Below are 14,418 nucleotides of genomic sequence, written 5' to 3'. Positions count from 1 at the left end.
TGGGTTGGACTTAGTGACTCATTTTAAATGAACAGAATATGGTAGAAACGATGATATGTTACCTCTGTGGTTAGAATGTAAAAGGTTTGAGGCATCAGGCTCCCATTTTGGATGCTCTTGCACTCTCTGTCTCTCTCTCATGCTTTCTTTTTTCTCAGGTAGCCTATGGAGATGTCCAAATAATGAGAAAAATATATCTCCAGCCAACAGCTGACAAGAAACTGATGCCTGTGAACAGTGTGAGTGAGCTTGGAGGTGACCACAGCCCCAGCCAAGAGCTTGACTGCCACCTCCGCAGAGACACTGAGTTAGACTGACGGCTACACCACTCTCCTAATCTCTCAATCTGTGAGATAACACGTGTTTGCTTTTTTAAAGTGCTAAATCTTGGGGTAACTTTTTACGCAAAATAGATAACTCACACAGATCTGAATCCCATATATTATGTAATTCTATAACATTATCTTTCAAGTACTTCCTTATTCTTGAGCCTTACACTCTTCTCAATATCTAAAATGGCAAACTAATTGCTACCGTAGATTTACTTCTTAACTAAAATCACTGAGGTTAGAAAACACATGTATATTTGCACAACGTAGATTTACACATGCATTACTTATACTCTTTAAAGGATTAGAGTTAATATATTTTCAATGAAAAGGAACTCATCTAAATGCCAGCCGAGTTGCATAATGTGGACCCCATGCTGTGGGATTTGCTGCTTTCCCAAGTTGTGTATGACAGGCTAGTTACAATTACATCAATAAATTGTTTTCTATCATCCTCACTGGTGCTTTAATGAAAGGTTGCACAATTAAAGAAAAGATCACTGCATAAGGAAGGCAGGGCAACCAGGTTAAACAAGTAGATGGAATTAAAATCATTTTACTAGCACTATTTTCCAATCCAGTAATTGCTGGAACTACTCTGAAATGCTGTGTACATCCATATTCAATATGGAACATACTCAGAGCCAAATTTCCAAACTTATCATTAAAAATGGAAAAGAGGTCTTCCCTGGTGGTCCAGTGGTTAGGATGCCGTGATTCTACTGCAGGAGACACGGGTTCGATTCCTAGTCCGGGAACTAAGATCCCACAGACCGTGCCCATCAATCAATCAATCAAGAAACAGTTAGCTAATACAATTTCAATTATTCTATCAAACTGGCAAACTGAAAATTTACTAAATAATGGAAAGGCATTATTTTTAGGGTTACTCTATGTCCAAAGCTTTAACTCAGATTCTTTCCTTTAACACAGGCTTCCAATAACAAATCCATGTTAGGTCCAACTGCATTGTCTTTATAGTTCTCCATTTCTCCTCTTTTCATTATTCATCCTTTTATCTAGCTGAACCTCTACTCTTGATTTTAGCACCTCCCTTTCCTCAGCAGGGTGGATAATTCTTATACACTTTGGGTTCAACTTATTCAAATGAGCCAAGGACCAGTTAGTGTCACGCCAAGCATAATGAGCACTGGGCTGGTAGCTTAAGGCTCATGTGCATACTTTCACAAACCTGTGTGATAGCTATAAGCCCAGGGAGGGGCACACTGGGGAAGATGGAGGTGGCCAACTCTTATTCAAAATTAATAATAATCAAAAAAATTGATTTATAATCAAGTGGCCCATAATTGTGCCCCCTTTTTATTCCCTAGTAAAGAAGTGATACTTTTTACCCACATGAGTCCCCTATAGTCAAATGAAACATTTTTTTTAAATCTGTATTTATCACACACAAAAAGTATTATAAATGTATACGGATGTGAACAAAAACCTGAAAGATAAAGTAATTTTTCTGTGCCACTTTAGCGTTAAAGTTCACAATTTTGTTACATTATAATCATGGTGTGGTTACACGTTGGCATTCTGTATCTTCCTCTTAAGGGAAAAGAGATGTGCATCAAATCCCAAATTCTACTGGAAATTCATGGGTCTAGGCCTAAGGATTTTTCTTTCTTCAGAGAATTAGAGAGACTTTTCATGGATTTTCTTAATCAAAAGTTGCTCAAGGGCTTCCCTGGTGGCGCAGTGGTTGAGAGTCTGCCTGCCGATTCAGGGAACACGGGTTCGTGCCCCGGTCCGGGAAGATCCCACATGCCGCGGAGCGGCTGGGCCCATGAGCCATGGCCACTGAGCCTGCGCGTCCGGAGCCTGTGCTCCACAACGGGAGAGGCCACAACAGTGAGAGGCCCGCGTACCGCAAAAAAAAAAAAAAAAAGTTACTCAAGTATTTTCTACTGAAGCCTAAGACCTTCTGACATCCTGCTGACCTCTTTTTAACTGATACCTCGACCTTTATGAGACATCACCACAAACTTAGCTCTAACTTGGATTCGGTTAGGGAGGAAGAAGCACTTGATTTCAAAAGCAATTGCCACTAGATGTATATTTGAAAATACAAACTCAAAAGACAGGTAACAACATTCCAAAGAGGCACTGAAAATGCTTACAAAGCCGAGAGTGAAATAAAATTGAAAAGAGGAAAAACAGGCATTACAGAAAAGTAATATTTAATGTCCTATAATTATTCATATATATGTCACATCCAGAAGATTGTAACACCAGAGTTTTAGCATTAAGAGATTGAATACTGCTTAAAATAAAAACCAAAATAATAACTAAAAACGTCTTTAATCTTCATCTGCTATATAATCAAGATCACATTGAAATATATCTTTAGAATCTCCTTCATTCACCTACCTTTATATTTATTATTCACTGAGTATAAAAGGATAGTTTTGATGATATTTTATTTAATACTTCCCCATGAAAAATCTTTAACTAAAATAATTAACTTTACTGGAAATTACTACCACACTTATCTGCCTGAATTTTCAGTTATCTTTGCTTCTAAATAGGAGTAGCCACCTTGTGAAATACCATCAGGATAATTCCTCTATAACCATAATGCCTCCTTTTCTCCCACAGTTTGATGTAAATATGAATGATAAAAGAATTAAAACTAGGAAAATGTTCTGCCAAATTCTAAACTATTTTTTATGAGGAGTTGTATCTGTAATTGAGCATTTCTACCTCTATGGTTTCATATTGGTGAAAATCTACAGTTCTTAGAGGATCACCTTCTTAATCTTTTTGTTTTATCTACTGATAAAGGAAAAACATACACATCTTTAGATAAGAAGGAAAAACCTTATACATTTAAAGTAAATTTTGAATGAAAAAACAAAAGAAGTGCTTATTTTTAATCCAGCCATAGTGCTCTATGGCCATTTATATGGCCATAAATGATTTAGAAATGCATAACAGATGAATAAAATCACCACTAAACCTTAACACTGAATAAGCAGTGCAATCTAGTGGTAAAAATATTCCATTATGAATTAGACCTAGTTCTCACAGTAACTAATATATGACTTAAGATTTTCTCATTAGTTTATGCTTCCATTTTCCATCATTGCATAAATAACAATACTAAATGTTGGTGAAAATACAGAGCTACTAGTTTTGTTTGTGGGAATGTGATATGGTACAATCAGTTTGGAAGATAAAAGTCTAGCGATTTCATATAAAATTCAAACATTACATCTACTCTATGACCCAACAATTCTACTCCTAGGTATCTACCAAGAAAATGAAAACCTATGTTCATAAAAAGACTATAAAGTATACTTATAGCAGTTTACTCATAATAACACAGCTTTTCATCAAAAGGAAAAATCAATAAATGAAATATAGTGTATTCATATAATAGAATACTACTCTGCAATGAAAAAGAGCAATTAATTCATACATGCAGCAACATGAATAATTTTTAAAAACATTATCCTGAACAGAAGCCTTACACAAGAGAATATAGTGTATTATTTGAATTCAAATGAAATTCTAGAAGATGCAAAACTAATTTGTGGTGGAAGGAAATAAGGACAGTGCTTATCTCTGGAGGTAGGAGGTGGGATACACCGGAAAGGGTCACGAGGGAATGTTTCAGAGTAATGGTAATGTTTGTATCTTGAAAGAGGTTTGCATTTCACAGCTGTATGTATCTGATAAAATACAATGAGTGTATACTTAAGATTCATACAATTCATTGCATATAAATTTTACTGAAAAATTTAAAAATAATGTAAACAAATACTACGCTACATTAAAAGTATATACTCTAATGTGTTTAGATAGAGGTGTCTTGATTTCTGCAATTCATTTTGAAATGTAATGGACAGAAACATGATAACACAAGTATACTAAAATGTTAATGCTAAAATCTAGGTTGGGGCTATATTTCAAACTTGCTCTGTTTGATAATGTTCATAATAAAATGTTAGGAAAAATAGCAATGTCACTTCTCTTCTAATCATATAACGCATTAAGGAAATGATACTTTTTTAAACTACAGTTAAAACATTTTTATGGTAACAACAACACAATAACTCTCTTTGGTATTTCCCTTGGTTTCTCCAAATATGTGTTTCCTTGCCATAGCATTTGAGGGCAGGGATGCCAAAACTTTTTACTGACATCAGCATTCTTCTGTAAACAATTTGCAAAATAGGCTATAATTCAGTTTATCTCCTTCTGTTGGAATCTCAGAACAAGAATCTCTTATCTTCGAGAAAGAACTAAAACCATTTTTATGGAATGTTTTCTGCTTTATTTCCTCTTTTCCTACAAATTTAACATCAGCATGCTGAGAAATAAATTTAGGCTTCATATATACTAGTATATGCTGTACGTATACTAATATTTCATGTTAATTCTCTTTCTCTCTTAGTTACTCCACCACCCCATAACTATGTTTTCCAGTTTATATGACAATCAAAGAAAAAAGGATAAATGATATAAAGGCACTGTTCATTAAAAAAGAGAAAAGCTAAACAAGACATCGTTTTCCACTAATTTACTTGGTAATTGCTACAAAGCCTAGAGTCTTTTGCTGGTGTTTCTAAAGATGTCTGGAATTCAACTCGATCTACTACATGGATAAGATACTGAATATTATTTTTAAAAATCTTAAAACAAGCGATGAAAATTTTCACTCAGAATTTTTCTGATCAGACTACAATAAACTGATGATGGCCCAACGAATAATAGTTTCAACTGAGTTATATGGGCTAATATAATTTGATATGGTTCATTAAAAAAATCCACAGAATCAGCATCTTGCCTATTTTTTCACTGGATTTCTACCATTAAAAGACAGTCATAAAAAGATATATTGTGCTTATAGAACATGAGGCTCTCCAGCTTAGTATTAATGCCATATTTTTAGGAAAAATATTTTGTATATGATAAACTGAACAATTTTTATACCAAATAGACTAACATTAGACATGCACCAAGGGTAAAAGCTGGATGTACATAGAGATGCACTGCCCAATACAGCAGACACTAGCCACATGTAACTGCTGAGTATTTGGCACATGGTTTGTCTGACTTGATATGCATTGTTAAGTGTAAAATACACACTGAATTTTGAAGCCATAATATGTAAAACAAACAAAAAATCCCATTAATTACTTTGTATATTGAAGTGATACTATTTGGGGTATATTAATTAAATAAAGTAGGTTATTGAATTATTTTCACCTCTGTATTATTTTTTTTAATATGCCTACTGTAAAATTTGAAATTATTTGTGACTAAGATTTCTCATGAAAATGCTGATGTAGAGGTGTGGCACTTGGCAGAAATAATTTTATATTTAAGTATGACTAGGCAATATCTTGATATTGAAATAGTGTACAAGGAAAAAAAGAGGGGAGAGAAATAAGATGTGATGCAACATGAGTCACTGAAGCACCAAAAATATTGTCCTGGACCCATATTTATCAATATTTAATTTTATATGTAGCTTTGAGCCTTGTTTCCTAATTCTTAGAAAATAAGAGTTTTTCTCTTAGAGGAAAACCAGTCAAAATCAATCAATCCTATCTATTACCTTATTTAAAGCTTTTATCCGTCCATCAGAGGGGTCTGATACAATTATTCTTCCTGTTTTTGTTTTTTAGTTAAATAATTCTTCCATTATCCTGACCAATTGGAGGAATGATTATAACGGTTTTATGTCTATTGCTGATCTCTTCTAATTACTTTAAAGAAGAATAAAACTTACAGATTTTAACTTCAATTTTATTTTATTTTTAAATTTAATTTTATTTATTTTTTTATACAGCAGGTTCTTATTAATTATTTATTTTATACATATTGTTGTGTATATGTCAATCCTAATCACCTAATTCATCCCACCACCACCTCCCAGGCACTTTCCCACCCGTGCTGTCCATACGTTTGTTCTCTACATCTGTGTCTCTATTTCTGCCTTGCAGACTAGTTCATCGGTACTATTTTCCTAGATTTCACATATATGCATTAATATACGACATTTGTTTTTCTCTTTCTGACTTATTTCACTCTGTATGACAGTCTCTAGGTCCATCCACGTCTCTACAAATGACCCAATTTCATTCCTTTCCATGGCTGAGTAATATTCCATTGTATATATGTAGCACATCTTCTTTATCCATTCGTCTCTCGATGGGCATTCAGGTTGCTTCCATGACGTGGCTATTGTAAATAGTGCTGCAATGAACATTGGGGTGTATGTGTCATTTTGAATTATAGTTTTCTCTGTGTATATGCCCAGTAGTGGGATTGCTGGGTCATATGGTAATTCTATTTTTACTTTTTTAAGGAACCTCCATACTGTTCTATAGTGGCTGTATCAATTTACATTCCCACCAACAGGGCAAGAAGGTTCCCTTTTCTCCACACCCTCTCCAGCATTTGTTGTTTGTAGATTTTCTGATGATGCCCATTCTGACTGGTGTGAGGTGATACCTCATTGTAGTTTTGATTTGCATTTCTCTAATAATTAGTGATGCTGAGCAGCTTTTAACATGCTTCTTGGCCATCTGTATGTCTTCTTTGGAGAAATATCTATTTAGGTCTTCTGCCCATTTTTTGATTGCATTGTTTGTTTTTTAATATTGAGCTGCATGAGCTGTTTATATATTTTGGAGATTAATCCTTTGTCCTTTGATTCATTTGCAAATATTTTCCCCCATTCTAAGGGTTGTCTTTTCATCTTATTTATGGTTTCCTTTGCTGTGCAAAAGCTTTTAAGTTTCATTAGGTCTCATTTGTTTATTTTTAGCTTTATTTCCATTTTTCTAGGAGGTGGGTCAAAAGAGATCTTGCTGTGATTTATGTCAAAGGGTGTTCTTCCTATGTTTTCCTCTAAGAGTTTTATAGTGTCCAGTCTTATATTTAGGTCTTTAATCCATTTTGAGTTTATGTTTGTGTATGGTGTTTGGGAGTGTTCTAGTGTCATTCTTTTATGTGTATCTGTCCATTTTTCCCAGCACCACATATTGAAGAGACGATCTTTTCTCCATTGACTATCCTTGCCTCCTTTGTCATAGTTTAGTTGACCATAAGTCTGTGGGTTTACCTCTGGGATTTCTATTCCAGCCATTGACCCATTGATCTATATTGATCTATATTTCTGTTTTTGTGCAAGTACCATATTGTCTTGATTACTGTAGCTTTGTAGTATAGTCTGAAGTCAGGGAGTCTGATTCCTCCAGCTCCGTTTTTTTCCCTCAAGATTGCTTTGGCTCTTCAGGGTCTTCTGTGTCTGCATACAAATTTGAAGATTTTTTGTTCTAGTTCTGTGAAAAATGCCATTGGTAGTTTGATACGGATTGCATTGAATTTGTAGATTGCTTTGAGTAGTATACTCATTTTCACAATGTTGATTCTTCTGATCCAAGAACATGGTATATCTCTCCATCTGTTTGTGTCATCTTTGATTTCTTTCATCGCTGTCTTATAGTTTTCTGAGTACAGGTCTTTAACCTCATTAGGTAGGTTTATTCCTAGGTATTTTATTCTTTTTGTTGCAGTAGTGAATGGGATTGTTTCCTTCATTTCTCCTTCTGATCTTTTGTTGTTAGTGTATAGAAATGCAAGAGATTGCTGTGCATCAATTTTGTATCCTGCAACTTTACCAAATTCATTGATTAGCTCTAGTAGTTTTCTGGTAGCATCTTTAGGATTCTCTATGTATAGTATCATGTCATCTGCAAAGAGTGACAGCTTTACTTCTTTTCCAGTTTGGATTCCTTTTATTTCTTTTTCTTCTCTGATTGCCATGGCTAGGATTTACAAAGCTATGTTGAATAACAGTGGTGAGAGTCGACATCCTTGTCTTGGTCCTGACCTGAGAGGAAATGCTTTCAGTATTCACCACTGAGAATGATGTTTGCTGTGAGTTTGTCATATATGGCCTTTATTATGTTGAGGTAGGTTCTCTTTATGCCCACTTTCTGGAGACTTTTTATCATTAATGCATGTTGAATTTTGTCAGAAGTTTTTTCTGCATCTATTGAGATGATCATATGGTTTTTATTCTTCAATTTGTTAATATGGTATATCACATTGATTGATTTGTGTATATTGAAAAATCCTTGCATCCCTGGGATAAATCCCACTTGATCATGGTGTATGATGCTTTTAATGTGTTGTTGGATTCTGTTTGCTAGTATTTTGTTGAGGATTTTTTCATCTATATTCATCAGTGATATTGGTCTGTAAGTTTCTTTTCTTGTAGTATCTTTGTTTGCTTTTGGTATCAGGGTGATGGTGGCCTTGTAGAATGAGTTGGGGACTGTTCCTTCCTCTGCAATTTTTTGTAAGAGTTTGAGAAGGATGGGTGTTACCTCTCCTCTAAATATTTGATAAAATTCACCTGTGAAGACATCTGGTCTTGGACTTTTGTTTGTTGGAAGATTTTCAATTTCAATTTCATTACTTGTGATAGGTCTGTTCATATTTTCTATTTCTTCCTGGTTCAGTCTTGGAAGGTCATACCTTTCTAAGAATTTATCCATTTCTTCCATTTTATTGGCATAGAGTTGCTTCTGGTAGTCTCTTAGGATGTTTTGTATTGCTGCAGTGTCTGTTGTAACTTCTCCTTTTTCATTTCTAATTTTATTGACTTGAGTCCTCTCCCTCTTTTTCTTCAGGAGTCTGGCTAATAGTTTATCAATTTTGTTTATCTTCTCAAAGAACCAGCTTCTAATTTTACTTATCTTTGCTATCGTTTTCTTTGTTTCTATTTCATTTATTTCCACTCTGATGTTTATTATTTCTTTCCTTCTATTAATTTTGGGTTTTGCTTATTCTTTTCTCTAGTTCCTTTAGGTGTAAGGTTAGATTGGTTGAGATTGTTGTTTCTTGAAGTAGGATTGTATTGCTATAGACTTCCCTCTTAGAACTGGTTTTGCTGCATCCCCTAGGTTGAGGATTGTCGTGTTTTCATTGTCATTTGTCTCTAGGTATCTTTTGATTTCCTCTTTGATTTCTTCAGTGATCTCTTGGTTATTTAGTAACAAATTGTTTAGCCTCCATGTGTTTGTGTTTTTTCGTATTTCTCCCCTGTAGTTAACTTCTAACCTCATAACGTTGTGGTCAGAAAAGATACTAGATATGATTTCAATTGTCTTAAACTTACCAAGGTTTGATTTGTGACCCAAAATGTGATCTATCCTGGAGAATGTTCTGTGCGCACTTGAGAAGAAAGTGTAATCTGCTACTTTCAGATAGAATGTCCTATAAATATCAGTTAAATCTGTCTGGTCTATTGTGTCATTTATAGCTTGTCTTTCCTTATTAATTTTCTGTCTGGATGATCTGTCCATTGGTGTAAGTGAGATGTTAAAGTCCCCCACTATTATTGTGTTACTGTGGATTTCCTCTTTTATAGTTGTTAACCTTTGCTTTGTTATTGAGGTGTGCCTATGTTGGGTACATATATATTTATAATTGTTATATATTCTTCTTGGATTGATCCCTTGCTCATTATGTAGTGTCCTTCCTTGTCTCTTGTAACATTCTTTATTTTAAAGTCTATTTTATCTGATAGGACTATTGCTACTCCAGCTTTCTTTTGATTTCCATTTGCATGGAATATCTTTTTCCACCCCTCACTTTCAGTCTGTATGTGTCCCTAGGTCTGAGGTATGTCTCTTGTAGACAGCATATAAATGGGTCTTGTTTTTGTATCCATTTAGCGAGCCTCTGTCTTTTGGTCAGAGCACTTAATCCATTCACATTTAAGGTAATTATCAACATGTATATTCCTATTACCATTTTCTCAATTGTTTTGGGTTTGTTTTTGTAGGTCCTTTTCTCCTCTTGTGTTTTCCACTTAGAGAATTTCCTTTAGCATTTGTTGTAGAGCTGGTTTGGTGGTGCTGAATTCTCTTAGCTTTTGCTTGTCTGTAAAGCTTTTGATTTCTCCATCGAGTCTGAATGAGATCCTTGCTGGGTAGAGTAATCTTGGTTGTAGCTTCTTCTCTTTCATCACTTTAAGTATATCATGCCTCTCCCTTCTGGCTTGTAGAGTTTGTGCTGAGAAATCAGCTGTTAACCTTATGGGAGTTCCCTTGTATGTCATTTGTCATTTTTCCCTTGTTGCTTTCAATAATTTTTCTTTGTCTTTAGTTTTTGTCAATTTGATTACTATGTGTCTTGGTATGTTTCTCCTTAGGTTTATCCTGCCTGGGACTCTCTGTGCTTCCTGGACATGGGTGGCTATTTCCTTTCCCATGTTAAGGAAGTTTTCACCTATAATCTCTTCAAATATTTTCTCGTGTCCTTTCTCCCTCTCTTCTCCTTCTGGGACCCCTACAATGCAAATGTTGTTGCGTTTAATGTTGAACCAGAGGTCTCTTAGGCTGTCTTCATTTCTTTTCATTCTTTTTTCTTTATTCTGTTCAATGGCAGTGAATTCCACCATTCTGTCTTCCAGGTCACTTATCCGTTCTGATTCAGTTATTCTGCTATTGATTCCTTCTAGTGTATTTTTCATTTCAGTTATTGTATTGTTCATCTCTGTTTGTTTGTTCTTTAATTCTTCTAGGTGTTCTTTAATTCTTTTAGGTCTTTGTTAAACATTTCTTGCATCTTCTCGATCTTTGCCTCCATTCTTTTTCTGAGGTGTTGGATCATCTTCACTATCATTATTCTGAATTCTTTTGCTGGAAGGGTGCCTATCTCCACTTCATTTAGTTGTTTTTCTGAGGTTTTATCTTGTTCCTTCATCTGGTACATAGCCTTCTGCCTTTTCATTTTGTCTATCTTTGTATTAATGTGGTTTTCTTTCCACAGGCTGCAGAATTGTAGTTCTTGCTTCTGCTGTCTGCCCTCTGGTGGATGAGGCTATGTAAGGAGCTTGTGCAAGCTTCCTGATAGGACGGGCTGGTGGTGGGTAGAGCTGGGTGTTGCTCTGGTGGGCAGAGCTCAGTAAAACTTTAATCTGCTTGTCTGCTGATGGGTGGGGCTGGGTCCCCTCCCTGTTGGTTGTTTGGCCTGAGGCAACCTAGCCCTGGAGCCGACCCGGCTCTTTAGTGGAGCTAATGGTGGACTCTGGGAGGATTCGTGCCAAGGAGTATTTCCCAGAACTTCTGCTGCCCATGCCCTTGTCCCCATGGTATTCCACAGCCACCACCAGCTCTGCAGGAGACACTAGCAGGTAGGTCTGGTTCAGTCTCCTATGGGGTCATGGCTCCCTCCCTTGGGTCCTGATGCACACTACTTTGTGTGTGCCCTCCAAGAGTGGAATCTCTGTTTCCCCCGTCCTGTTGAAATCCTGCAGTCAAATCCCACTAGCCTTCAAATTCTGATTCTCTGGGAATTCCTCCTCCCGTTGCCTGACCCCCAGGTTAGGAAGCCTGATGTGGGGCTCAGGACCTTCACTCCAGTGGGTAGACTTCAGTGGTATAAGTGTTCTCCAGTTTGTGAATCACCCACCCAGCAGTTATGGAATTGATTTTATTGTGATTGCACCCCTCCTACCATCTCACTATCACTGAAAGCCAAATACAATCCCAACCAACACACAGGGACGAATTAAATCCTCAATTATTTTGACCCAATTTTTGTTGATAACACTTTAATTTCTGCTTCAAGTATGAACGATGTTTGCAAAATCAGAATTATTTTACAACAATATATATATTTTTTTAACATAAATCTATTATTTCCGTGCTTGTCTACATAGTTCTTATTTATACTTTGGGAAGTTGCTCTCTGATAAGATCACTCTCTCACCTTCTTAGCTTCAGAATCTGTTCAGTGGAGCGCACAATTTAATTTGGTTCAATATTGACTGAGCCACTCTGTTAGGCACTAAATTAACCATGTTAAAGAACATAGTCTCAGTCTCTGCCCTTTGGCATCTTATAGATCAAATCAGATCATTCACTCCTTGATATTAAGCTCAAAGCTATGTTATAAGGAATTTTACTTTAGCATTCTGAAAATTCTTGAGGACATTCTTCTTATCACTACAGAAGTAGATGAGAGTATATCAAACTAATGTGTTTGGAAATGTGGCTGGTTGACTGTTGGTAAAAAGAATACAATGATATTCTATTTGTTTGATACTTTACATTTGCAAAACACTTCCACAAAGATTGTCTCATTTTTCTTTGAAATATCCACTGTTGGAACAACTTGGTGAAAATCAAATCTCTAAGATTAATTCTCCCTAAGCAGCAGCCACTTAGTGTGTTTCGTTTTCTATAAATGAAATTCTCCATTCTCAAAATCCTGAGGAATGCACTGGAATCATTTTAGGCTTGACTCTTTCAAGAATAAAGGAAAAATATTCTTTCTTTTCATAGATTTAAATAAGTTTAGTATGTAGTATGTCATATGAAATGCACATCAATTTGTTTTTATTAGGATTGTTCTTCTGGCACTGCATCTCTTTTTCCTCAATGATTCTTACGCATGCACTAGGCAGTGTTGGACATGCATGCATGCATTCACCCTTTAAACAGACAGTTTCTAATGGAAGGCACCATGCTAAGAACTGTGGGAGAGAAAGACATGTCATAATTTCAGATTCTTTATGGTCTTAAAATATGGTAGGAAAAATTAGGTGTGTAGGCAAATTAGGATACAAGTACCATATGGAGGGACAATAAATTCAATACCAGAAGGAAAGCAGAGAAACTAACTTCTACTGGGCTTATCAGAGAAGGTTTATACTACAATCATGTGAGCCAGGTTTGAAAGGATGGCTAGAATTTCAAGAAACAGAGTGAAGAAGATATTACCTTCCAGTAAAAGAAAACTGCAAAGCATAAAAATGATAAAGTGAACCCATTCTGTTAATGAGGCATACAGCCAAAGTAGCAAATTTTTGTGAAGAATGGTAGAGTTGAGGCTAGAATTACTGTAAGGCAACTCAAACGTCAAACTAGATTTTGTATTTTAGTCAAATGGAAGTAACTAAAGGTTTTAGATATCAAATTCAGTCATATTCGTGAAAAAAAAAATATATATATAATTGCATCTATTATAAGATAGGTAAAAGATTGAAAACTTGGTAATACTCACATGATAAAGATGTGAGGGAACAGGTACACTTATTAAGGCTTAGAGAATATGTAATTCACTACACCTATTTTGAAGGGAAATTGATCAGTAACTATAAGATTTTAAATTCGTATATCCTTTTACTCAACATTTCCAATTTTTGGAATTTATTCTATAGAAGTACTGACATGGATATATAATGTTATATGCAAAAAAAATTATTTTGACAAAGATGTAATTAGCAAAAAGAAGGGAAATCTTGCCTACCCATCAATAGATAATTCAACTAATAAATCCAATTAATAAATTTTGGTACATCCATAAAATAATATTAAGATACTTTAAAAATAGGTCTTAATTAGTAATACACAAGGTCAAGGTATATTATTATATGGAAAAGGCCAGTTGAAGAATTGTATGTGTAGTACGGACCCACTTGTCAAAAATGTAAAAAGAAACACAAAATACTTCTCTCTATACATGTAAAAGTATATATATATATGCATATTTATTTCCTTAAAAGACACTTAAGCTCTTATTATATGTCAAATATGGTTCTGTATGCTAGTGAAACTACAGAAAACAAAACAGACCAATCCCTGTTCATACAATTTGTATTCTAGACAAGAAAGCAAATAAACTAGATAATTACAATTTAGAACCAATCATGATGACAGAGACTAAGATAGGAAGAAAATGAGTAATATGTTAAATAAGGTGTACAGATAGGTTACTCTGAAAAAGTAACATTTAACAGAGACTAGAATGAAGTAAACCTGGAGCTAGGAGAATATCTTTGGGTAGATTATCCCAAACTCAGCCAACAGCAGTGGCAAAGGCTCTGAGTCACTATCCAGGAACAAAGAGAAGGTTAGTGTGAAGGGACTGTAAACCAGGGCAAAGGTGGTAGAAAATCACAGTCCCTTAGTCCCAAAAATGTATACCGATTGTGGCTATAGTTGCCTAAAACAATAGAAAATATCGTGTATGTAACAATGGTTGCTGTGTAACGGAGGCTTCCATTGAATGCACATACACAGAAGTATCTTGCTTTATTGTCATGAAA

The 14,418-nt window shown here is 35.2% G+C and overlaps 1 pseudogene; it reads left to right on the top strand.

The window, feature by feature from the left end:
• Nucleotides 1-14,418, top strand: part of LOC114896548 — a 55,317-nt pseudogene that overhangs the window by 4,318 nt on the left and 36,581 nt on the right.

Source organism: Monodon monoceros, unplaced genomic scaffold (assembly GCF_005190385.1).
Source record: "Monodon monoceros isolate NGI ecotype Baffin Bay Population unplaced genomic scaffold, NGI_Narwhal_1 Super_Scaffold_16, whole genome shotgun sequence".
Classification (NCBI taxonomy): domain Eukaryota; kingdom Metazoa; phylum Chordata; class Mammalia; order Artiodactyla; family Monodontidae; genus Monodon; species Monodon monoceros.
Note: the sequence above shows the minus strand (reverse complement) of the source record. Positions and strands in the feature narration are given on the sequence as shown.